General features: G+C 36.0%; 1 pseudogene; it reads right to left on the reverse strand.

Moving 5' to 3' along the window:
• The window catches only part of LOC126886231 (luciferin 4-monooxygenase-like), a 65,041-nt pseudogene extending 40,145 nt beyond the window's left edge, over nucleotides 1-24,896 (reverse strand).
• Between the last annotated feature and the right edge of the window lie 1,821 nt (nucleotides 24,897-26,717).

Raw genomic sequence — 26,717 nt, forward strand, 5'->3', positions numbered from 1 at the left:
TAAATTGTTAAAATTAAAAAGCGGACGCAAACTCTAGGCAGGAAACAGGTAGGTTTTCTTCCTATATGTCCACAATAACTAAAAAAGTAGTCAGCTACCTAGATATTTGAGTGTCCTGAGAAAATCCTTATTTCTCTGTACTACTTGTCAATACCGGAAAAAGCACTACCGTAAAGATAAATCGTTAAATTTGCATTGAAAGCATACCTTTTCTTGAGGATCAGTTCAGTGTCTTTATTTAGAGGTGCAGCTCCACTTCTAATTATTTTTAAGCAGGATAAATCATATTTGTCTAGTTTTGAGGATTTGGCCAATAAAACCACTAAAGGTGGAGTTAATGCCATGCTTTCAATTTGGTAGTCCTGAATTGTTTTGTAGAAGACATCCTCATCAAATCTGCTAATAACTAACATTTTGGTTTGTTGAGTTATACAAGCCAGAGCCGAAAGTAGGCCACCTGCATGATAAAATGGCAAGATTCCAAAAGTTGCTTTGGATGCCGTCGTATATTTCCCGTCTACTCGTGCATATATTCCTTTATAGGCGGAGTCTCTAAAAAAACGGTTATTGAGTAGTTTAAAATGACTAAGTACATAGTTTTATAGAGGAGTCAATAGAGATTTTGACTTCGGAAAAATCAAACAAGATAAAACTCTTAAGAAATGTAAGAAATAAGATTAAGAAATGTTTAATAAACAATATATCAAAAAGTTCTACTCCAGAAGTGGATGATTCATTTTTTATTGAACAAATGAACTGCGAAATTTGTTGTTTTTTTTAAATAACTCCGAAAATATAAATCTTAGGGAAAAACTAACTCAACCAATAAAAATTGGGAAAACCTTACAAAAAATACCTTATAATATAAAGATTTTTCTAAAATTATATAGCTTTAAAAAAATATATAGCTTTTTTTTATTTATAACACTAATAGCCCAATAAATGACCGTTTTGTAGTGTAATTTTCAGGGGCAACTCCGAATTGCATGAAAATTTGGATTTAGGTTCTACTTACCCTCCGCTTCAAAGTCGAATTTGTCCCGTTGGTTGCTTTTACTTGGGGGGTCACAGTCACCCCTTCTCGGGGGGTGAAAAACGCGTGTTTAAAATAAGCCCGGAAATGGATAAATTGACCGACTATAAGCAACTTTAGTTCTATAAAGTTTTTTACGTAAGTCAATACTTTTCGAGTTATTCGCAATTGAAAATGTTGATTTTTCGACAAAAAAACTACGTTTTCAGACCGTTTTTCGCAAATAACTCAAAAAGTAAATATTTTATCGAAAAAAATATTCTTAGCAAGAGTGTAGCTTATAAGAAAATAAAAAATGGTGTATCAGTAAAGTATATAAATTGAGAAAAAGCAAAGTTGTAGCTCATGAAAAATACGTTCTTATTCGTCTAATTCCAAATCGAATACGTCAACGCAAAATCACCGAAAAATTAAGCACTTTTCGGGAAAAGCTTATTAACATTTTTAAAGTATCTAAGAAAAGATTTATATTTGTTTTTTACAAAAGTTTCTGGCACCAAAAATAAACGAGTTACACTGAAAAAAAAGTTGGCCCCTTTTTTTGGTAGAAAAAATTGTGAAAACCTCCCTCTATTTAGCACCCCAAATAAAATTAATCGTTACCACTTTACCATTTGTTTTAATGGTATGTATATTGTTTATATGATCTGTAAGTTTGATTGGTTTGAAGTGCTTATTTTAAAAAAAAAATTTTTATAGTAAAAAAAATTTTCTAAAAAGTTTTGAAAAATCTCATTTTTTCAAAAAAACTTAAAAAGTATTAGTGATAAGAAAAATCATAAAGAGTAAAGAAATGTAGGTTTTGCTATTATAAATATGCTAGTTTCATTTTGTTTTTTCGCAAGACAAAAATTGGTTAACATTCGGAGTACGGTGATTATTTGACTTACTTAGATTACGATGATGGGTCAAGCGTGACCCATTTTATTTATAAGGATGTTTTAAATAGTCAGTATTATTAAACAGTATCTTTAATTCAACAAAAAACAAACAAACATAACAATTATAATCCTAAATTGTTGTATTTAATTTTTTTAAGATGGTTCCCATGTGCATATACTAGTTCGCTCCGGCGTCCAGATTTTAATACCTTAATAAGTGAATTTCGGGTCACGCTTGACCCAGTCTTCGTACTCCGAAGGTTAAGATATGGCTGTTCAAAATTTGCATACACTCGTGATTAGTGACCCGTTCAAGCTTTTTTAACTATAACCCTTTTAAAAATAAGCACTTTAAACCGGTGAGACTGACAGATCATAAAAAAAATAGATAAGTAAGTAAATTGTTTGTACAGCGGTAGCGATTAATTTCATTTGGGGAGATTTTCATGATTTTTTTACCAAAAAAAAAGAGGGCCCAACTTTATTTTGAGCGTAACTCGCTTATTTTTAATACTAGAAACTTTTATGAACAATTAGAATAAATCTTTTTATAAATACTTTAAAAAAGTTTAAATGGGTTTTTCCCGAGAAGTGCTTAATTTTTCGGTGATTTCACCTTGAAATATTCGATTTGGAATTAGACGCATAAGAACATATTTTTCATGAGCTACAACTTTGCTTTTGTTCGATTGATAGACTTTACTGATACACATTTTTTTTTTTCGGTTTTTTATAAGCTACACTTTTGTCAAGGATATTTTTTCTATCAAATATTTACTTTTTGAGTTATTTGCGAAAAACCGTCCGAAAACGTAGTTTTTTTGTCGAAAAATAAACATTTTCAATCGCAAATAACTCGCAAAGTATTGACTTACACAAAAACTCTATAGAACAAAAGTTGCTTAGAATCAGTCAATTTATCCATTTCCGGTCTTATCTTGAATGTATGTTTTTTCACCCCCGAGAAGGGGTGACTGTCACCCCCCAAGTAAAAGCAACCAACGGCACAATTTCAACTTTAAAGTGGAGGGTGAGTAGAACCTAAATCCAAATTTTCATGCATTTCGGAGTTGCCCCTGAAAATTACACGGTATCGTCGTATTTCCCGTTCATTTACTGGGCTATAAAGTCACCCTTCTCACAAACATTAGCGCGTAGTAAACGAGCGTTCGGCGAAGTGCATGGTTGAGTTATTTTAATATACTTAATTATTGAACTAATGGATAAAGAAGAACAATTAGGCTATCTTATGGTTATAATAAAAAGAAATTAAATATATGGGCATAAGTACGGTGCGGGAAGAAATTGAGACTTACATGAATTTGTTTAAAAATCATTAAAAAATGTGTAACTAATACAATTTTACCTATAAAACTCTTAAATTTACACAACTTACCTTTCAAACATATTACTAAAGGATGTTTCGTTCAAAAAAAATCTGAAAAATTTAATTCAAATGACACGACGCGCGATGCGTCTCAAAAAATGTAATTTTTTAAAACTTCGTAGTTTTAAAGAATTTCTACCATTTTAGGACGGTATTACTCAAGTTTGAACAGATATATTACAATTTTATAGGTGTTTTTTTTAAAGCTTAGGATGCAATCTTTAAAATGCACTAAATTGTTTTATTTTTGAAATGAAATAAACAATTTCTTTTTCAGAAAATTAAGAAACATAACAAATGTAATACAAAAACCGAAAATTGCCAGCTAAAAAATGTTTATACAAAGTGATCAAAACTTTTTTCTGTAAAACCCACTTAAAATACATTTACTAATAAGCTTCAACAATAATAGATGTTCAACAAAAAAATATTTTTTGAGCTCTTTTACAGTATGTCTGCAGAACTTGGAACCTATTGATAACTTTTTTATTATCGAAATCCACGAGGAAAATAAACTTCCTGTAGCTGGCTGTATACCATAAATCACAAAAATACTAGATTTGTTGTAAAAGGTGTATTTTAAAATACCCTAAATAAGGGACAAGACAAAACGTTTTCGGATTAGGAAATCCATCATCAGTGTTCTAAAAGCCAAAAAAATAGCATGCCTGAGCCACCAAAATGTGTTGGGTAAAAACCCTTTACAAGTAAAAGATTATGTTATGTTACATATTTATATAAAATGCAAATTATGTTCCAGATATGCCTGGATGTTACCCAGGGCAACACAGGAATTTTCCCACGTGGTTGGAATTTTTTTTGGGAAAACCTCACATATTGGCCATTGAAATCCAACATGTGAGGTTTTCTGATTGTTTAAACAATTATTAATAAAAAATTAGCGGCAAAATCTGTGAGTAGAACTTTTTACTTTAACATGTATATAAACTAATAAAATAAGTTTTAGGAAAATATAAGCTTGTTTAAATTTTTCCGAAACAATGCATATTTTCGTTCTATATTGACTCACCTACCTTACAATTAAACAAACAATAACCAATAGGTTTATCACATTAACATAGTGGAAATCCATCCAGTGATGAAAATCCTTTGCGATACATTTCTGATAAAAATATCTGAGATATAAATAACAATTTACAAAGACATATTTTACGAACATATAAAAAAACATCAATAGTTAAAATACACACACATTAAATTATATAATCTACGTTTCAGTAATTACAGGTACAGAAAGGTCTAATTGGTCACGGGGGTTTTAGTCTTCCTCTCCTCGGTCGCTTCAGTAGGTCTTGCGCAAGCGTATTTGGATGCTTCAGTAGTCTATTTTTGTAGGTTACTCTGAGTGAGACAACGGTGTCTTTAATGTTTTTGGATCTGAAGGTCTCGATGTATAACATAATTATTAGGCACATACCACGGTGCATTTGTAATATGTCTCAAGACTTTTGATTGGAAACGCTGAAGTTTCAGTAGATGGGAATTAGATGCTGTACCCCATATCTGAATACCGTACGTCCAAACTGGCTTTAGGATAGATTTATACAATAATAATTTATTGTAGAGACTTAATTTGGATTTTTTGTTCATGAACCAATACATTTTCCTGTATATTAATCCGAGTTATAGTCGTTTTTTCCAGATGTGCTTTCCCCAATTTAGTCGGCTGTCAAAAGGTATTCTTTACTTTAACTCGCCATAGTTTTAACCATTTCTCTAAGCCATTTAAATGATGTTGTAAATTTTGGCACGCTGTAAATGGAACCGAGCTAGAGGACATTATAACAGTATCGTATGCGTAGGTAGCAATCGTGCTGTTTGCTGTTGTGGGAATATCTGCTGTGTAGAGTAAGTATAAAGTTGGTCCCAATATACTGCCCTGGGGTACTTACTTACTTTCCGTGTCCGGAACACCAACAACTTTAAATTCTGTATTTCCAATGGTTGGCCACATAGGTGGCCCTGTCATTTGCTATAATTAAGTCTTGTTCTGTGCAGGTCTCTCTCATCTCTGTGCATGATAGTAGATGCCGGCTGGTCTGAACCGCGCCACAGTCGCAGGTATCGTCCTCCTGGTATCCCCATTTTTTCAGGTTACTAGCACAACGTGAAACGCCGGTTCTTAGTCTGTTTAGCGCTTTCCAAGTCGGATACGGTAAATTGTGTCCAGCAGCCATTTCCTCCGAGGGAGGAAAATGTGTCGCGGTAGCTGACGCTTGCCATAGGTGTATTCGGCGCGTCTCTGGCGCTTCGGGGATGGATCTTGATGTTTTCAGGAAGCTTTTCCGAGATCTTAGTCTGCTTGGCTGAGTTTGGTGGTCATATAAGGGGTGTCTTCGGTCCGTCTCCTGCTTTTTCCGTTCTACCTCTGACGTGACCTTCCTCCTGATAGGTGGTGGAGCAATTCCAGCAATGGGGTATACCTCTTCGATAGGTGTTGATTTCAGGCAACCCGATATTATACGGACCGTTTCATTTAGAGCCACGTCGACGTTCTTTGCGTGAGCAGAGTTTGCCCATACTGGTGCTCCAAACTCCGCGGCCGAAAAACATAATGCCAAGGCAGAAGTGCGGAGAGTGTGTGGTTGTGCTCCCCATTTTGTATTAGTTAGCTTGCGGATGATATTATTTCTGGCACTTACTTTCTTCTTGACATCTTGACAGTGGTATCGGTAAGACAGAGTTCTATCCAGACGGACGCCGCAGTGGCGGCTCGTCAGAGGAGGCAAGGGAGGCTCAGCCTCCCCATAAATTTTTTACACACTCTATAATGTTTTGTTTATCATGAATCGCGAAAACAACAATTACTCTCACTATTATACAACGTGTAAATTCCATATTATCACTAATTTATCCATACGTACGGAGCATTACGCATTAGCATTAGAACGCATGATCGCGTCTCAGTTTTATTACATATTATTGTAGGCAGGACCCTGGGTTATCCCGAGATGCACGAACGGAGCCGAGAAGCTCAGCATTCTCCCTTGCTAATGCTCCGTGCAGCGCAGCAGGCGTGTAAAGAGGCCCGGTCTCCTAACAGTGGCATCTACGGCGCAGTGTTGCCAATCGGCGGATAATTATCCGATTTGCGTACCTTTTTGAGAGTTGTCGTATATTCTTCGTATCTTTAAATAAATCGTATATTTGCGGATATTTTTCAGTGTATCTACCATCGACTAAAACTTTCTCATCCATATATTCCCAACACCAACAACACATTAATTTTGTTTGGTTCCACCCAAATTTTTATAAATAGCCTATACTGGATGAATGTTAGTGACATCCGATACTTTTCATCTTTTGACAAAAGGGACATGCGCCGATTCTTTTGTTTATAATTTAAATGCACAAGTGCATCCACTTAAGGCATACTAATCCAATTCAAATTTCAAAAACCGTCTGCCGTCCGATGTCATTTATGAGTTTTTAGTTTTTAGTCTTTAAACTTATGAAAGCTAATTCACGCATGATTTAGTTTTATTTCCATTTTATGTAGTGCAGTGCGTAAGTAAACGTTTCCAGATTTCTCGGACATGCGATGTAGTTAAATCTAGTTCTTTTTTGTAAAGTTCTATCAAATCTAATATCTTAAATAAAACCATTTCATCAAAACATGTTATACTTACTTAATTATATTTATGATTTTTTTGAGGAATGTAATGGTACTATGCAGAAAAGAACTTTCCGGCACAGAAACGTCACTTTTCTGTACACTACTGTCAGTTGTTCTGTGAGAAGATATTAAGTTTGTTACCATAAAATTGTGCACAAAAATGCATTTGGAATAGTGGTTGTAGAAAAATCTACTTATTTGAAACTAGTAATATCTAGATATCTACTAATTAACTCAAAAATCCTTCAAATTTTTTGCCTATAAAAATTATTTAGTCGGGCATTAACGTCGAACGCACCACGGGTATTATGGATAATAACTTTGATACATTAATAACTACAAAACTGTCAAATACATTTCTATTGTTTTAGTTGTAATAAATCTTTAGTTGTTAAAAGAGCGTAGGCGCAAAATTTCGGACCAATAATCTTTAAACGTACATATTCATTTTTTTCGAATCCTGAGAAAACTAATAAATATTTTTGAAAAATTTGAACGCAGAATGAAAGATTACATTATTACCGAGGGCTGAAAGTCCCTTAGAATAAACAAAATGTTTTTTTTTTGAATGAGATATTTGAAATTAAAAATCACACTTAATATTCTCTTTTCATTTTACCCCTGTAACACATTAGAATAAAAAATATAGAAGTCTTCAGGAACTTTCGGCCCTCGGTAATAATGTAATCTTTCATTCTGCGTTTAAATTTTTAAATAATACTTATTAGCTTTCTCAGGACTCGAAAAAAAATAATGCATTTTAAAAGCATTGACCAGAAATTTTGCGCCTATGCTATTAATGTAGCTGTAGTTTATTTTGTATGGATTTATTTATTATTTATTTTTCCAGTAACTAGTTTTAGGTAGTTATTACGTTTTAATAAAATAATATTTAAAAGTTTTTTTTACTTAAATAATTATAATAAATTAATATAACGATCCAAATAATGAAATATTTAGATTTATTTATTTATTTAGAATTTAAAACTTACGATAATACAAAATACGAATAATATAATAATAGTAAGTAAATAGTATTTACATACATGAATTAGGTATTAATCAGCTAGGATACGAGATTTTCATCTATAAACGAAAATTTTTAAACTGTGAAATAGAGAATCCAGTAGATTAACGGGCCGGTTGTTCGAACGCTAATCAGAAATGGAATCAACTGATCATTATCAAATATTTAATTACTGTCAATGTCAACTTTGATTGGGTTGCTGAAAACATAATTGATTGCAATTATGAGATTAATTGATTAATTAATCAATTATGTTAATAATTGTTACGTTAATTGATAATTAATAATTAATTAATCAATCAATTATGTTAATTATCAGATTACAATCAACTGATTGGCGTACGAACAACGGATTTTGTTATTTGATGATTGTTAAGGGGACTAAAAGAATAACATTGGCAACATTTATTTTAATAACAGAATAATTTTTAACCTAGCGTACCTTTTCGTGACAAATCGGATATTTTTCTAGCGATCATCGGATAATTTAGAGAAATGCCATTGGCAACACTGCTACGGCGCCATCACACGCTGCCCGGAGATATACCAAGGGAGGCAGAGTAGATTCTCAGCTCCGTTGGGTGGTTGGGTGCGTCTCGGGACAACGAATTTTAGGGTCCTGGCTAAAAATAATGAAAAATCTAAAAGTGCGAATTTTGTTATGAAATTTGGTATGTGGGGTTATAATAATATTTGGAACAACTTGCTCAAATAACTTTTTCCGATATCTCTAACTCTAAGCAAAATATCGGTAATTTATCGTGTTTTTGAATTCGCAGTAGGCCGCGTTTAGAATTAAAAAAATTCAGTTGAGTAGGTATCTTAAAAAATTTGAAGCTTCATTATGTATGGACTGCAAAACTTCAAATCTGTATTTATTTTGATATGCATAGGTATCTATTTACAAATAGATGGAATTGTTAACAAATAAACGACACAAACTTTGGTATTAAACTTTTACTATTAGACTAACTATTTTTAAAATGATATCATGAAATTATGAATTAGGTTGATATTATGAAATGTAAATAAAAAATGGTCAAAAGATGGGGCCTTAAATTACATTTTTTGGCGCATTTTTTTGCTAGTGCAAATTTGTCTAGATATTTTACAGTTAGGTATAGCCTCCCCTATTGTAAAAATCACGAGCCGCCACTGACGCCAAGGTATTTTGGCGTCTTGTTGTGTTCCAGCATCTGACCACGCCATTCCACCTCCAGCGACCTTCGGGCATGCTTGTTTCTCAGGTGGAAAGCACATACCTGGGTTTTTGTGGGATTGGGTTTCAGATGGTTTTTATCATAGTATAGAGCTAAGTCTCCCAGGGCATCTGTCAGTTTCACTTCGACTTCATTGAAGGTTCTTCCCTGAGCTGCCACCGCTGTATCATCAGCGTAAATAAATTGCCTTGTTTGTTGGTGTATGGGTTGGTCGTTGGTGTATATGTTGTATAGAATCGGCGCGAGGACACTTCCCTGTGGTAGCCCATTTTTTTGGTCCCTCCACCGACTGTTCTTGGACTGGAGCGTTACGTAGAAGCGTCTATTCTGGAGGAGACATTTCACTAACCTTGTTAGTCGGAAATCCTTTGTAGTTTCGTAGAGTTTTGCGAGTAGCCGTTGATGGTTAACTGTATCATAGGCGGCAGTTAGGTCTATGAACGCTACTCCTGTTATTTCCTTCCGTTCAAAACCATCTTCAATATGTTGAGTGAGATTAAGAATTTGACTGCAGCAGCACTTTCCGGGCCTGAATCCTGCTTGTTCTGGAATAATTTTAGTCTCCACATATTCTGCGATCCGGTTCAGTATCATTCTTTCAAAGGCCTTGAAAAGGTGGCACAATAGAGATACAGGTCTAAAACTCTTTGTATCCGCCGGATCCTTCCCTGGTTGTAAGAGGGCTACCACTCTAGCTTTTCTCCAGATTTTGGGGATTTGTAATGTACGGATGCAGCAATTCATCATTTTTACGAGCCACTCTACGGTTTTTAGTCCAAAGTTCTTTATTTGCTCTGTTCGTATGTCGTCCAGGCCAGCTGCTTTATTATCTTTCATTTGATGGATCGCGCCTCTCATCTCCTCTAGACAAAAAGAGGTACCTAGAACATCTCTTTCTTCGTCGATATTCCGTTGAGCTCTCACCTTGTTCTTTCTTGATGTCGTCTTACCGTTCATTAGAAGATGATGGGCTATCTGATCGGGTGTGACTTCTGTCATGTTGACTGCCGGAGCAGCGGGATCGTTGCCAAGATTCCGAATCAGCTTCCAGGCACGTTTGCTGTTTTGTTTCATGTCCAGACTCGTGACCAGCTTGCACCACCTTTCCGTTCTGTTGGCGGATATCGCATGTAACATTTCCTCCCCAGCCTGTATTGTCGCTTCCGAGAAAGGGTCTTCTTCATATAGCTGTTCGTATCTTTTAAGTAGGGGTTTAGATTCTTCATTGAGCCCCGCTATGTACTCAGTTCGACAACCTCTAGGGATAAATTTCCGTAATACTTGCTTTACGATTTCTAGAAATTTATCGTATGAATCAGGGCAAGGTTCTAGCTGGGAAACTTCTTGATCCAATGTTTCAGAGAATTTTTCCCATTTTGCTTTAGTAAAGTTGAACCTTCTCTTGAAAGGAACAATTTCGTATCTGATTCGTGCCCTGGGGTACCTACTCCTGATAGAATTGGAGTTATGTTTGATACTGCTTCATTATGTCTAAACTGGAAGTATCGATTGGTAAGATAGGATCTCAGAAGTGTATAGAGAAGATGGGGAAAATGAGTTTTTACTTTAGATAGCAGCCCATCATGCCATACCTTATCAAATGCTTGTAAGACATCCAAAAAGGCTGCAGTGCAATATTCTTCCTTTTCAATTGCATCTCTTGCTACTTTGGCAACCCTGTATACCTGCTCAATTGTTCCATGTTGTTGCCTGAATCCAAACTGGTACTCCGGTATCAACTTTTGTCTCTCAATTATAGGATTCATTCTTTGAAGGAGTAACCTTTCAAATATCTTAGAGATAATGGGAAGCAAACTGATTGGACGATAAGATGATAGTTCCTGTGGATCTTTATTTGATTTCGGTATTAGAATAATTTGTGCCATTTTCCATTGAAACGGAAAATAGCCTAACTTTATTATAGCGTTGAATATGTACATAACCAACCGAAGTCCTTCTTCAGGTAAGTTTTTGCAGATTTTTCCCGATATTAAATCATACCCTGGAGCTTTTTTAATATTAAGATTTTAAACTAAATCTTTAATTTCATTTATTTTGATATTTTCAATAGGAGGTGACATCTGGTAGGGTACATCTAAGCTCTTGTGAATGAATTCTTCTTCTTCCGTAGAAACAATTCTGGGATGAGGTTGAAAAACTTGCCTGAGATGATTAGCGAAAGCTTGGGCTTTATCGTCATCTGCCTTGGCCCAATTACCATCTTCCTTTCTAATGGGACCATCATGCTTGATCTGATGTTTAAGTTTTTTTGAGAGTTTCCAAATAGAGTAATTTGTGTCATCCGTCGCAGTAAGACCTTCAAGAAATTAACAATTTTGTTGAAATCTTTTTAAATAAATTCTTATCGTGCCGTAATAGTAGGGGAGAAAAGTATGCTAAATTTGCAGTTACTCGAGCGTTATGGGGACCGATTGGGTAGTGAAGAGTCGGTCCTAAAACCAAAAAAAGTTAAGTAAAGTTTTTCATAAAGTAGGGGACTTTCTGCAAAATAAACTACTGAATATTAATATAATACAAGTCTATGCGCCAACAGCTGACAAACCAGATGAAGAAATTGAGCAATTCTACAGCCAAATTAAACAAATTCTCCGGAGCACAAAAAAACATGAAGCTACAATTATTATGGGAGACTTCAACTCAAAAGTTGGTGCCGAAATCACACAAGATATAACCGGAAAGTATGGACTTGGAGAAAGGAACGAAAGAGGGCAAAGACTAATACAGTTCTGCCAAGAAGAGAAATGCATTATAGCAAATACTTTGTTTCAGCAACCTAAAAGACGACTATATACCTGGAAATCTCCAGCTGATCAAGAGGGAAAGATAGTCAGAAATCAAATTGACTACATTATCATTAATAGAAGGTTTAGAAACAGTATTACATCTGCAAAAACATACCTAAGTGCAGACGCAGCAACTAACCATAATCTGCTCTGTGCTGGATTCAAACTAAAACTAAAAAGAATAAAAGCCCCCACAACGCAGAAGAAACCTAATACTCGACTCCTAAGAAATGCCGTAATATCAGATGAGTTCGGAAATAAGATAAATCGTGAGATTAAAAAACAGTTAGAAAGATCTGGACAAGAAAATATCGGTCAAAATCTAGATATCATGAATTCCGCCATGGTCCCCATAGCAAACGAAGTTTTGAAATCAGAAAAAGACCCAATAAAGAAAAAGGATTGGATGACCGATAAAATACTAGATCTTATTCAACAAAGAAGAAATTGGAAAAACAAAGACGAGATTCGGTATAGAGAGATATATCGACAAATAAGATACGAGGTTAAGCGAGCAAAAGAGGACTGGATGGAACAAAGATGTCGTGAAATGGAAGAACTACAAAGAAAACATGACGAGTTTAATATACATAAAAAGCTTAAAGAAATTACCTACACTCAGAGAAAAAGAACTCCTCACTTTATGAGAAACTCCAAAGGTAAAATAATTCTCGACTTGGATGAAAAAAAGGAAGAATGGACTAACTATATAAAAGAGCTCTTCCTGAATACGAGGCCACCAGTTAACACCACAAAGTATACGAATACTGGTCCTAGTATTTTAAAAGCGGAAGTAGAGAAAACCATCAAACAGAGCAAAAATGGGAAATCTCCAGGCCCTGACCAAATACCATCAGACTGGCTCAAACTTCTGGATGACGACAATGTCTCACAACTAACAAACATTTATAACCATATATACGAGACTGGCATGATGCCACAGATATGGTTAGAGCCTACATTTATTCCACTCCCAAAAAAGCCTAATACATCATCATGTAAAGACTTTAGACTAATTAGTCTCATGAGCCACTCTCTCAAGCTACTTCTTAAGGTAATTCTTAATAGAATCAAGCAGAAATGTGAAGAGACAATGGGAAACAAACAATTCGGTTTCAGAGAAGGATTGGGAACAAGGGAAGCTTTGTTCTCAATGTTAACATTACTTCAAAGATCATGGGAAGTACAGAAACCAATTTACGTCTGCTTTATAGATTTTGAGAAGGCGTTTGATAGAGTTCAACATGATAGGTTGTTTGAATATCTAGAAATGATTGGAATAGACGATAAAGATCTGAGACTTTTACAACATCTATATTGGAATCAAGAAGCTTCTATTCTGGTAGACGGCAAAGAAACAGACAAAATTTGCATTCAAAGAGGTGTCAGACAGGGTTGTGTGTTATCCCCAACTTTGTTTAACGTATACTCAGAAATAAATTTTAATGAAGCCTTGGAAGGACAATGTGGAGTTCGAATCGGGGGAGAAACTATTAACAACATCAGATATGCAGACGACACCGCGATCATGGCTGAAAATATCGAAGATCTTCAATTCCTTATAGATCGAGTCACTAGAGAATGCTCCAATAACGGACTTAACATAAATGCAACAAAGACAAAGTTACTTGTGGTTAGTAAACAAGACGTCGGCCCTATGCAACTAATTGTCAATGATGAATCAATAACAAAAGTTAACCATTTTAAATACCTAGGATGTTGGATAAACGAGACACTAAATCCGGATGAAGAAATTAAAACTCGTATAGAAATTGCAAGAGGAGCATTTATGAAACTTAGATCTATTCTGAGCAACTCTCAGCTGAACTTACAACTAAGAATCAAGTTCCTAAAATGTTATGTGTATCCTGTATTACTATATGGATGTGAAACCTGGATCATGAAGGTTAACATGATGAACAAATTAGAAGCCTTTGAGATGTGGTCGTATCGTAGAATGCTCAGAATATCTTGGGTTCAACGCATTTCCAACAGAGAAGTCTTAAACAGAGTAGGTCAAGGCGAAGGTGACTTAATGAAGATGATAAAAAAGAGAAATCTTGAATATCTGCGGCATATAATGAGAGGTAGCAGATACAGGATGCTGCAGTTAATACTCAATGGAAAGATTGACGGAAAAAGAGGAATTGGTCGAAAGAAATATTCATGGCTCCGAAACCTTCGTCAATGGACTGGCTTATCAGCAGATCAATTGTTACATGCCGCACAAGATCGAGAACGATATCGGCAAATTGTTATGGAAGCTACCTACGCCTAAAAATTTGGGCACGGTACTTAAAGAAGAAGAAGGGGACTTTCCATTTTTTAATTTAAATTTCTATTTCCACCAATCGTTTTTTTCGCTCGATTTTGCTCGAAAAGTTGCTTATTTTTATGTAAAGAATCCAAATATGCAATAAAAATTGGGGGCTCCTATTTAAGATTTTAAAGTAACCCCACACCCCAGCTCCGTGTAGGGTCATGTTTGGGCCATTCGATAGATTTTTCAAAAATATTGACCTACGTGTATTTTGCAGTTTTTCGATATGATGTTCATTTTGCGAAATATAGCTGGATTCGTATTTAAAATTTAGATATACCCCTACCCCTCTCCGTGGGGGTCGTGTTTAGTATCATTCGATAGATTTTTGAAAAATATTGAACACGAATTTTTTAGTTTTTCGATCTGACGTTCATTTCGCGAAATATTCGCTTTTTTGTGAAACTTTGTGACTCGCTCGTTTCCTTCCGCACCTTTCAAATCTCAGATTTTTTAAATAGACGCTATTTTGCATGTACATACTTAACTTACCTTATCTTATTCTGACGATTTCAAGTTATTCTAAGGAAAGATTTTTTTTTCGGACCCCCCTTAACGCACTCGCCTGTATTAAGAGCCCATTATATGGTAGAGGTACATTTACAGGGTACAAGTCTTCTCTCCATGTGATAATCTGACGAGCTCGAGTAACTGCAAAAATCCCCGCTTGGTCTCCCCTGCCATAAATGATAAGTAGGTACATAATAATTTAAATTTCAATTAAAGAATAAGTCCTTGAACTGTACGTTTAAGAAGTACATAATTTTGTAAATTAGTTACCGAAATTGTAAAATTCTAGCTTCAAAATTATGATCGGTCAACATAACTCCTTTGGGCAATCCTGTAGTCCCGGATGAGGTCATAATGGCCGTTAAATGAGTTTCTGGATTTCCACTAAACATTTCAAATCTTTTAGAATCCACCGGCTTGCTATTAAGTTGTTTACTGACAAATTCTTCAGCTGTTTCAATATTGGACACATTTGAGTCTATACAGAATATTTTTTCTATAAAATTATATTCGCCTTTACTAAATTTCGAAAGAGTTAGTTTTGAACAAAATAAAATTTGTGGTTTTGTCAGATTCAAAACGTGTCGAAGTTCATCGTGAACATAAGCTGGGTTAATAGGTACTATTACAGATCCCAAGCAAGTTGCTGCTAACAAGGGTACAAAAAACTTGAGATGGTTCTCACTGCAAAGTCCTATGATGGTGTCTTGCGTACAACCATATTTTCGCAGAGATTCAGCCAAATTACAGGTATCTTGAAGAATCTGTGAATATGAAATGGATTGTCCGGATTGTACATTAAGCTAAAACACAAACAGAAGATTAGTTGTATGCTACGTAAAAGAAATATTTTTATTAACACGTTGACAGGCAGTGCGTCAAATGTATAAGCAAGTGTTGTGACAGTATATGTATGTACATATTTTGCAAAGTAGAACAGGGAAATTCTTTTAGCGCTTATAGTTTATGGAAATAATGAGTTTTTTAACATTTTTTGTAAACATGTGGACGACGACCATGGGCATCGTGTCACATTTAATATGCATCGTAGATGTAATGTGACATTTTTTGACACTGATTTTTTGTCACAAGTCGTTATTTTAAATACTTGTCGTCTATAGACGTTGTGTCACATTACATCAATGGGAATTAGACGTCTATAGACGTTCTGCCCGTCAACGTGTTAAATAAGAAATTTTAACAGGGTTGCAAGACCCATATTATTATGCCCATCCGTATAGAGAATTTAGTAATGTGCAAAAAAGTTTTTTTGGAGCCGTCTGTTATAAACCGATAGTATGTACTTAAGTTAGTTATCTTATTATATATATTTTCAATTTAGAAGCAAATATGGGAAACAGTAAGAACTAAACGCAATGAAGTCAATAAGATAGTAAGTATACATGTAAGTTATACCTACGTGGACAGAATACCTAACAGAATTATCTATTAGGAGAAGCAAGGAAGCACTAAAAAGCCCAAAACCTAGGAATTTTGTGCAGTAAGATGAATTGTCATGCAACGTTTTGCATTCGATTCAGGAGAGTGTCAGGAAATTTTGTAAAATAAATTGATCTCAGACAAAAAATTTTGTGCATAAGAAAATGCATTTTCAAAGTGCGTCTCGAAGCGATGGAAAATGAAAAGTTTGGAACTCAGGAAATATTGACGGGAATGAGTTTCATTTTATTACTTGGGGGTTTTAAAGGTCACTGAACACGAATTTGATGACGACGATGGGCTCCGAGGTATCTAGTACCAAGGGTGGAACTCGTCGCCTGGAGTTTTATTTTATAGTCATTCAATATCAGTCAATGAATGTTACTCGGGTCGTTTTGGGAGTCGCTGAGCACGAATTCTATGACGGTGATGGTTTCCGAGGTACCTGGTGCCCAGGGTGGAATTCGTCGCTTGGAGTTTAATGTTATAATCATTCAAAATCAGTCAATAAACATTCCATTACATTGGGCTATTGTCGATATTGACCGGTTAATAATGTTGTTGACTGGATTTACGTTATTGTCCGTAACATATATAGGATGTCCCAAAAGTAGCTGGACGATCGAATAATTCGCGAAATGAAGATAGGATCGAAAAACTGAAAAATACGTGTTCAATATTTTTTAAAAATCTATCTTATGGCACTTAACACGACCCCCCCCCCACTGCATCCCCTGGAGGCGGGGTGGGGGTAACTTTTAAATCTTAAATGGAAACTCCCATGTTTTATTGCAGATTTGGATTGCCTAATTCGGAAAAATGTCCCGAATAAAAGTTACTTATTTTTACATAGGAAATCCAAATTTGCAGTAAAAAATGTTGGCTGCTATTTAAGATTTTAAAGTTACCCCGCCCCACCTCCAGAGGGTGTAGTGGAGGGTAGTGTAGATTAAAACACATGCTTCTTGGTTTTTTATTTGGAAGTGTATTTTTCGAGATATTAGACAGTTTCTATAATTTACCTATGGTATTTACTTACAGTATTAAATCGTTTTTTCCGATTATATCGCCATCTATCCACTTGAAAAAATGTTTCGAATAAAAGCTACTTATTTTTACGTAAGCAATGCAAATCAGCAATAACAAATGGCAGTTTCCATTTAAGATTTTAAAGTTACCCCCACTCCACCTCTAGGGGTGGAGTGGGGGGTCGTGTTTAGTGTCATTCAATAGATTTTTTTAAAATTTTGAACACATGTTTTTCAGTTTTTCAATCCAATGGTCATTTCACGAATTATTCGATCGTCCCGCTACTTTTGGGACACCCTGTATATGTTACGGACAATAACGTAAATCCGATCAATAACGTTATTAACCGGTCAATATTGACAATGGCCCAATGTAATGTAATGTTTATTAGCTGATTTTGAATGATTATAACAATAAACTCCAGGCGACGAGCTCCACCTTGGGCACCAGGTACCTCGGAGACCATAACCGTCATGAAATTCGTGCTCAGCGACCCCCAAAACGCTCCGAATAATATTTATTGACTGATTTTAAATGACTATAACATAAGACTCCAGGCGACGAGTTCCACCGTGGGACCAGGTACCTCGGAGTCATGAAATTCGTGTTCAGTGATCTCTAAAACCCCCAAGTATAAAAATTGAACTCATTTTCGTCAATATTTCCAGTTCTCATTTTCTAAGATCTAAATTTTTCATTTTCTATCTCTTAGAGATGCACTTTGAAAATGCATTTTCTCGGTGCCGCCCAAAATCCCGACAGCCAAAATCCAGACAGCTAAAATCCCGACGGCCAAAACACCGACACGCCAGAATACCGACACGCCAGAATCCCGACAGACCAAAATCCCGACATGCAACAATCCTCGCATAAGTAAAAGTTCCGACTTTTGTTTAATACTTTTAATACAAAATACTTTTGTTTAGTAACAAAAAATAAAAAACAGATGGCCATAAACAAAAAACAAGAAATAAATGTAATTATATGTTAAAAATAAACTTATCAAACCTGTCGGGATTCTGGCCTGTCGGGATTTTGGCTTGTCGGGATTCTGGCTTGTCGGGATTTTGGCCGTCGGGATTGTGGCTGTCGGGATTGTGGCTGTCGGGATTTTGGCTGTCAAGATTTTGGGGTAGACCCGCATTTTCTTATGCACAAACATTTTTGCCGGAGATCAATTTAGTTCACAAAATTGCCTAAAACTCTCTCAAATCGAATGCAAAAAGTTGCATGACGATTCATCTTACTGCACAAAATTACTAGGTTTAATGCTTCGTTACCTCGCCCATATGGGTACAATGCGCAAATGTTAACACCGAATATACAGTTAAATGAAAAAATTAACTTGCAGATTAACGCCGTGGAAATCATTATAGTGGTATAGCACTAGGTCAGTTGAAAAATAGAAGTCTCTAGAATCAGATAAAATATCCAACATTACGAAATAACATTGATAGGGGAAGTCACAAAAATTTATACAAAAAATCCTTAAACATAATAGAATCACAAACAGATTGAGGTTGAGTATTATAGCCCTGCTATGTTTAAGAAAGAAGCTGAGCAGTTCGAAACAATTAGCTTCTCTTTGTAAAGACAATGAAGTCGACTTTACTAAATAACAAGACATTTATTCAACACACACACTACACATTACACTATAATCTGACTGCGACTGGCCGAATGATTAATATAATATATGCCAATAAAAAAACTTTTAACATCAGTATACCTGTAATATACAGGGTGTTTCATTAAGAATGTCCAATCTCTGAGTTGTAGATTCTAGACCTCAAAATATTAAGATTTAACCCAAATCACTTAAGAGAAAAGGAACATTTTGACGCCTGTCAAAATTTTCAATGTATTTTAAATGTAATCATTTTTTTCGAATTATGAGAAAACTAATAAGTATTTTTGAAAAATTTAAACTCAGAATGAAATATTACTTTATTGCCGAGGGCCGAAAGTCCCTTAGAATGAATAAAAAGTTTTTTTTGAATCAGATATTTGAAATTAAAAATCACACTAAATTTTCTCTTAGTTTTTCACCCCTGTAACTTATTAAAATAAACGTTATAGAAGCTTTCAGGGACTTTAGGCCCTCGGTAATAACGTAATCTTTTATTCTGCGTTTAAATTTTTCAGAAATGCTTATTAGTTTTCTCAGGATTCGAAAAAAATTGATCCCATTTAAATAGCATTGAAGCCGAAAGTTCGTACCCATTCCCTTAAATAAAATATGGCTCCTTGCTTATTATAGCAAGAGTTATAGCGTGTTTTATTTAAAAATTAAGTATTTTTACCCAGGACTATAAAACTATTTGACGTATCCTTATCATACTTGGCAGAAAGTGTGGCTACTATACACCCTACTAAATTATGATAAATTAACGTTTCTATTTACCTACTACGACAGTCAATGGTTGACCCCTCCCAAATTTTACTCCACTGAAGGAATTACTATTTTAGCGCAATTTTTCGATTCTCCTATACTTTCTATGTAAATAATATACTCTTGATTGGTAAGGATAAAGCCATTAGTTTTCGAGATATTTGAAGTTAAAAATGAAACGGCAGAGTTATTTTGATTAATGTATTGTGTCGCTTCATTTTTAACTTCAAATATCTCGAAAACTAATGATTTTTTCGTTACGAGTGAAGAGTATACTATAAAGAGTATACTAATAAAAAGTATTGGAAAATCTAAAAATTACACAAAAATATCAATTCACTCAGTGGCAGGGCCCCCGCTACCATATTATGTGCAAAGTGTGCAATGCACACGGGCGCCATCCTTTAGGGGAGCCAAAACCCTGGGTCCAAAATTGCAAAAAAAATTGGAAAAAAACAAACAAAAAAAATAAAAGTTGATAAATTAAATAGAATTAGAAATAGGAGAAAAAGAGGAGGAAAACAGAATACTTTGGCCATATAATTCTTCTTCTTCCTCTTCTTCCTCTTTATAAGCAATTCTGCATGTTCATTGGCGGATTGATACCTCTATGGAAGGTTGGCATTCCATATTTTGCGCGGTCGGCCGATACTTCTTCTACCAATTGGTGATTTATCTCTTACTATTTTGATCACACGTGTCTCCCCCATTCTGGTTATGTGGTTGTTCCATTATTTTTTTCTATTTAGTGTCCATTCGTTTATACACTGTACGTTACATTGTCTTCTGATATCTTCGCTCCTCTTTCGATCTCTCAGTGTATTTCCTGTAATTCTGCTCAGTACTCTCATCTCTGCTGTTTCCAGTAGTCTTTGTGTTGTGGCTGTAGCGGGTCTTGTTTCAGATGCGTAAGCAGTGCCGGTTTAACCTAACTTCGGGCCCTGGGCGCTGGAGGTTTAGGGGCCCCCTTCATTGCTACTCGTTGTCAGTTTTTTAACAAGAAAACACATGCATTAACTATGCAAATTAAATAACAAATAGAGCAAAGAAATCAAACAAGTAACAAGTTATACTATGCGTTAGCCCTAATACTGGGACAAAGAGAACTTACAAGAGACACAAAAATAAAAATATATAACACAATAGTGATACCGACTGTGCTCTATGCAAGCGAAAACTGGACAATTCTGTAACAACATGAGAGTAGGATAAATGCAATGGAGATGAGACATAAAAGGATAGTTGGAAAGACAAAATGGGATAGATTAAGCAACGAGACTATTGGGAGAATGGCCAACCAAGAACCAATAATAAATAAACTAACATAGAGACAAATGAACTGGTATGGGCGTTTGATGAGGATGCAGCCCAACAGAATTACAAGAAAAGTCTACGAGGCAAAGAACATAGTAAAAAGAAAAAGAGGCAGAACAAGATGGATATAGCAAGTAGCAGATGCGGAAAAAATTAAAGAAAAATCATTCGTGGAATTGAAAATAATGGCAGAAAACAGGAAAGAATGGAAAATATGGACGAATGGAAATTAAAATCTTCTTCTTTGTGTGTCGTGCTTGGTTTCAACCGTTGGCTATCGTCGTATTAACAAGCTGATGAAATGTTTCTCGGTCGGCAGCTATATGAAACAAGTCCTCGACCGTTCGACCGTCCATACGACGGTAACACCACAACTCGAACGCTTCTAATTTGTTGAGATTCTTCACTTTTGTTGTCCAAGTTTCACAACCATAGAACAAAACGGACCAGACGTAGCACTTCAATACTCTTAGACGTGTTGTCAATGAAAGACTTCTACTGCACAATACAAATCAATGGAAATTAAAATAGTGAGCCCAAATCCGACACCCTGATAGGTTAAAAGGAAGGGGAGAAAGAAAGAAATCAGTAAGGGTATCAACGTGTTAAAAATAAAATAAAATAAAATATTACTTTTCTTACCTCTCAATTTGTTTAGCAATTAATTTAGTCACTTTCGCATTAAGACTTAGTGCTCTATTATATCGATCCTAATAATAATTCTGTAAACTATACAAGAAAAACTATACTGTAAACACTATCTTGTAAGCTATACTATAAACACAGACTATACATTATATATTAACTATTTAAAATGTCGACCGAGAAAAACACCTGACTCGTCTGCTCCTTATCATGGTCTCTACGAATAGTATTAGTGTGTGTTCTTCCGTGTCTGACAAAAATCCATTTAAAAAAATTGAACAAAATATTCTACAATTTCACTACTAGGTCGTTTTGAAACAGTAGTATGTATTGTTTCGGTGTTGGCATTTTCGTGTAATGTATTCTTTATCTATATACATATATTATAAATGATATTTATTGTATTATGTAGGTATAATATCTATCTGAAGCCGCCCGCTGTTATAACAGAGTTTCTTTGTTTAGCTAATTGTCCATTTACCGTTGGCTGTGTGTGGCCACTGTATAATGCCAAATTGCAATTTTTGCAATCGCTTTACTTTTGAATATTTGAAATGGTGTGTACCTATTGTTTGGATATTGGCATTTTCGAGTATAATCTATTCTTTATCTATAAATTAGATTTATGTATATCTATTTTTGTCTTTCGTTTAATATCAAATTATAATTCTATTTTAAAAGAACTTATTTTAAAGCCCAAAAGTGAGATAAATTACTATTTAAGCCCCACAATTCAAAATGAAATTATTAGTTTACTTGGAAGGTACTCCAGTTAGGGAAACAATTGTCTCAGAAACTAAAAAACTCCGTTTCAGCGATTATTTTGGATACAATTCGAGACATGGCTAAATCTGACAACTTTCTGTAGTTTTTGGAAAAGGGCCCCGCCATAACCATTGACACGGTGCCCCAATGGGGCTAGGCTACGGCTACGACACTGTGTATAGACGTGAACAGATGTAACAAGAGAGCATAGGCGCTTGCAGTGTAATAGCGTATCTGCGTATGAGATTATTTTCGGAAAATATGTAGATCATTTAGCGATTTTATTTTTTTATATCTGAAAGGTACGGGCCCCTTAGGGCCCTTCCGGAGCCCGGGCCCCTGGGCGCCCGCCCCAAGCGCCCATTGGATAAACCGGCACTGTGCGTAAGTAATTATTATTGGCCTTACACTGGCTTTGTAAATTCTTGACTTCATGTCAGTGTTATGGCGGTTTCTACTTATAGTGTTATTAAGGCATCCTGTCAGTCTATTTGCTTTTCGTACTTGATTTTTCACTTCTTTGTCCGGTCTCCGTAACTTGACAATGTAATTCCAAGGTATTTTATCTAGATTACTTGTTCAATACTGATACCATCAATTTCTATTTTACATCTAATTAAAAAAAACTGGAGTATCTAGGCCACATAATGAGAGGAGAAAAGTACTCTCTGCTAAGACTCATAATCCAAGGGAAAATCTCGGGAAAGAGAAATGTGGGACGTAGGAAAAGGGAGTGGTATGGGTGCAGTTCAATACAGTTATTCAGAGCTGCAGCCAACAAAGTTAAGATTGCTGTGATGGTAGCCAACCTCCGATAGAAGACGGTACTGCAAGAAGAAGAAGATCTAATTGATTCTTTACTGATTACTATTGTTTTGGTTTTCTGAGATGAAATTGTCATATTGAATTCTTTTGCTCTTATGTTAAACTGTGGACTAATCTTTGCAGACTATCTTCATCTTGGGCTATCAATATTGCGTCGTCTGCGTAGCAGAGTCTACTGTCTAAAAGCTTGTTTTTTTATTAAAAAATGAACATATTTACTAGCAAATAACTCAAAAAAGTAAAAAAACTCGATAGAACAAAAGTGGCTTAAAATTAGATATTTTATCCAATTCCGGATTTTTTTAACGTATGTTTTTTCATCTCCGAGAAGTGGTGAAACTCATATCTAGGACAAATCACATATCGGCACAATACCACTTTTTTCTTTGACATGTTAGTGTATGCCAAACTTCAAGTCAATCCAAGCGGTTCTTTAAAATTCGGAGGTTTTTCAATATTTGACTGGACTGGGTGAATGGACTATGAATATGACTTCTAAAGTTCACTTTTTGCTTTATTTCAAGCACTTACCTACCTATCTTCAAAAAATATATAAAAAACATGATCCAAAATGTCTTAAGGGGCGCCAATTTTTTTGCACACAGGCGCCAGTAACCCTTACGGGGCCCTGCTCAGTGGCAAACAGTCACTTTTCCCTGTCGTACGCCTCTGGTACTAGCTAGATACGATTATTTAACATAATTTAGTAGGGTATACAGTACCTACACTTTCTGTCAAGTATGATAAAGATACGTCAAATAGTTTTAAAGTACTAGGTACAAATAATTTTTAAATATTAATCATATAGGTATCATATCATAAATTAATCAAAATAACTGTGTCGCTTCATGTTTAATTTCAAATATCTCGAAAACCAATTATTATCGTTACTAATGAAGAGTATATTATTTAAGTACATAAAAAATATTGGACATTGGACAAACGAAAACTTGAGCTAAAATAGATAGTCATTCCCCCAGTGGCGTAGGATTTGGGAAGGGTCAGTAATTCACTATCCCCTGTCGTACGCCTCTGGTAGTAGCTAGAAACGTTTATTTATCATAATTTAGTAGGGTGTATAATAGTAGCCATAGATTTAATAACAGTTCGAGTCGGTGATCTATCTATCTCTCTCTACCGGTGCTTAGCTTTCTCTCTCTAGAATATGATGGCCGCCACCTCTGTGTTTGTCTCGTTCCATTACTCCCACCTCTTGTAGATACGCTCACACTCACACGACAGACAAAGATAACTAGACCACCGTACTTGATATTGGCGTTACACCCCGATGCATTGAGTGGCATATAACTAGCCGGGTCTATTAATATGTATGTCTCTGATAGTAGCCATACTTTTTGCCAAGTATGATAAGGATACGTCAAAGAGTTTTAAAATACTGGGTAAAAATAGTTTTTAAATTTGTAAATTCATAACTCAGTAAGGAGCAACATTTTATTTAAGTGATTTGGGTTAAAACTAGAATCTACAACTCAGGGATTGGACATTCTTAATGAAACACCCTGTATAATTAATAATTAACTTACCATAACCTCATTTGTAGGATTGTTTATTAAATTATTTAACACAAATTTGCCTAAACAGTCCTTAGGTAAGAGTTCACTCGGTCGTGGACCATGAATGATAAAATTATTATCTTCGGTAACCATTTTTTTTTTAATTTTGTTTAACGCACTAGAATTAAAATGAAGGAAAATTATGGTGTATAAACTGTGTTAGGCCTACTAAAATATTACTGTTAGGTGAGGTAATGCACTTTGAAATCAACAAATTAGAATAATATGCCAGATAACATTGAGAGAATTTTAATTTATCTTTAACAAGTTGTGTGTGTGTGTGTGTGTGTGTGTGTGTGTGTGTGTGTGTGTGTGTGTGTGTGTGTGTGTGTGTGTGTGTGTGTGTGTGTGTGTGTGTGTGTGTGTGTGTGTGTGTGTGTGTGTGTGTGTGTGTGTGTGTGTGTGTGTGTGTGTGTGTGTGTGTGTGTGTGTGTGTGTGTGTGTGTGTGTGTGTGTGTGTGTGTGTGTGTGTGTGTGTGTGTGTGTGTGTGTGTGTGTGTGTGTGTGTGTGTGTGTGTGTGTGTGTGTGTGTGTGTGTGTGTGTGTGTGTGTGTGTGTGTGTGTGTGTGTGTGTGTGTGTGTGTGTGTGTGTGTGTGTGTGTGTGTGTGTGTGTGTGTGTGTGTGTGTGTGTGTGTGTGTGTGTGTGTGTGTGTGTGTGTGTGTGTGTGTGTGTGTGTGTGTGTGTGTGTGTGTGTGTGTGTGTGTGTGTGTGTGTGTGTGTGTGTGTGTGTGTGTGTGTGTGTGTGTGTGTGTGTGTGTGTGTGTGTGTGTGTGTGTGTGTGTGTGTGTGTGTGTGTGTGTGTGTGTGTGTGTGTGTGTGTGTGTGTGTGTGTGTGTGTGTGTGTGTGTGTGTGTGTGTGTGTGTGTGTGTGTGTGTGTGTGTGTGTGTGTGTGTGTGTGTGTGTGTGTGTGTGTGTGTGTGTGTGTGTGTGTGTGTGTGTGTGTGTGTGTGTGTGTGTGTGTGTGTGTGTGTGTGTGTGTGTGTGTGTGTGTGTGTGTGTGTGTGTGTGTGTGTGTGTGTGTGTGTGTGTGTGTGTGTGTGTGTGTGTGTGTGTGTGTGTGTGTGTGTGTGTGTGTGTGTGTGTGTGTGTGTGTGTGTGTGTGTGTGTGTGTGTGTGTGTGTGTGTGTGTGTGTGTGTGTGTGTGTGTGTGTGTGTGTGTGTGTGTGTGTGTGTGTGTGTGTGTGTGTGTGTGTGTGTGTGTGTGTGTGTGTGTGTGTGTGTGTGTGTGTGTGTGTGTGTGTGTGTGTGTGTGTGTGTGTGTGTGTGTGTGTGTGTGTGTGTGTGTGTGTGTGTGTGTGTGTGTGTGTGTGTGTGTGTGTGTGTGTGTGTGTGTGTGTGTGTGTGTGTGTGTGTGTGTGTGTGTGTGTGTGTGTGTGTGTGTGTGTGTGTGTGTGTGTGTGTGTGTGTGTGTGTGTGTGTGTGTGTGTGTGTGTGTGTGTGTGTGTGTGTGTGTGTGTGTGTGTGTGTGTGTGTGTGTGTGTGTGTGTGTGTGTGTGTGTGTGTGTGTGTGTGTGTGTGTGTGTGTGTGTGTGTGTGTGTGTGTGTGTGTGTGTGTGTGTGTGTGTGTGTGTGTGTGTGTGTGTGTGTGTGTGTGTGTGTGTGTGTGTGTGTGTGTGTGTGTGTGTGTGTGTGTGTGTGTGTGTGTGTGTGTGTGTGTGTGTGTGTGTGTGTGTGTGTGTGTGTGTGTGTGTGTGTGTGTGTGTGTGTGTGTGTGTGTGTGTGTGTGTGTGTGTGTGTGTGTGTGTGTGTGTGTGTGTGTGTGTGTGTGTGTGTGTGTGTGTGTGTGTGTGTGTGTGTGTGTGTGTGTGTGTGTGTGTGTGTGTGTGTGTGTGTGTGTGTGTGTGTGTGTGTGTGTGTGTGTGTGTGTGTGTGTGTGTGTGTGTGTGTGTGTGTGTGTGTGTGTGTGTGTGT

The sequence above is a fragment of the Diabrotica virgifera genome, chromosome 6 (assembly GCF_917563875.1).
Source record: "Diabrotica virgifera virgifera chromosome 6, PGI_DIABVI_V3a".
NCBI lineage: Eukaryota > Metazoa > Arthropoda > Insecta > Coleoptera > Chrysomelidae > Diabrotica > Diabrotica virgifera.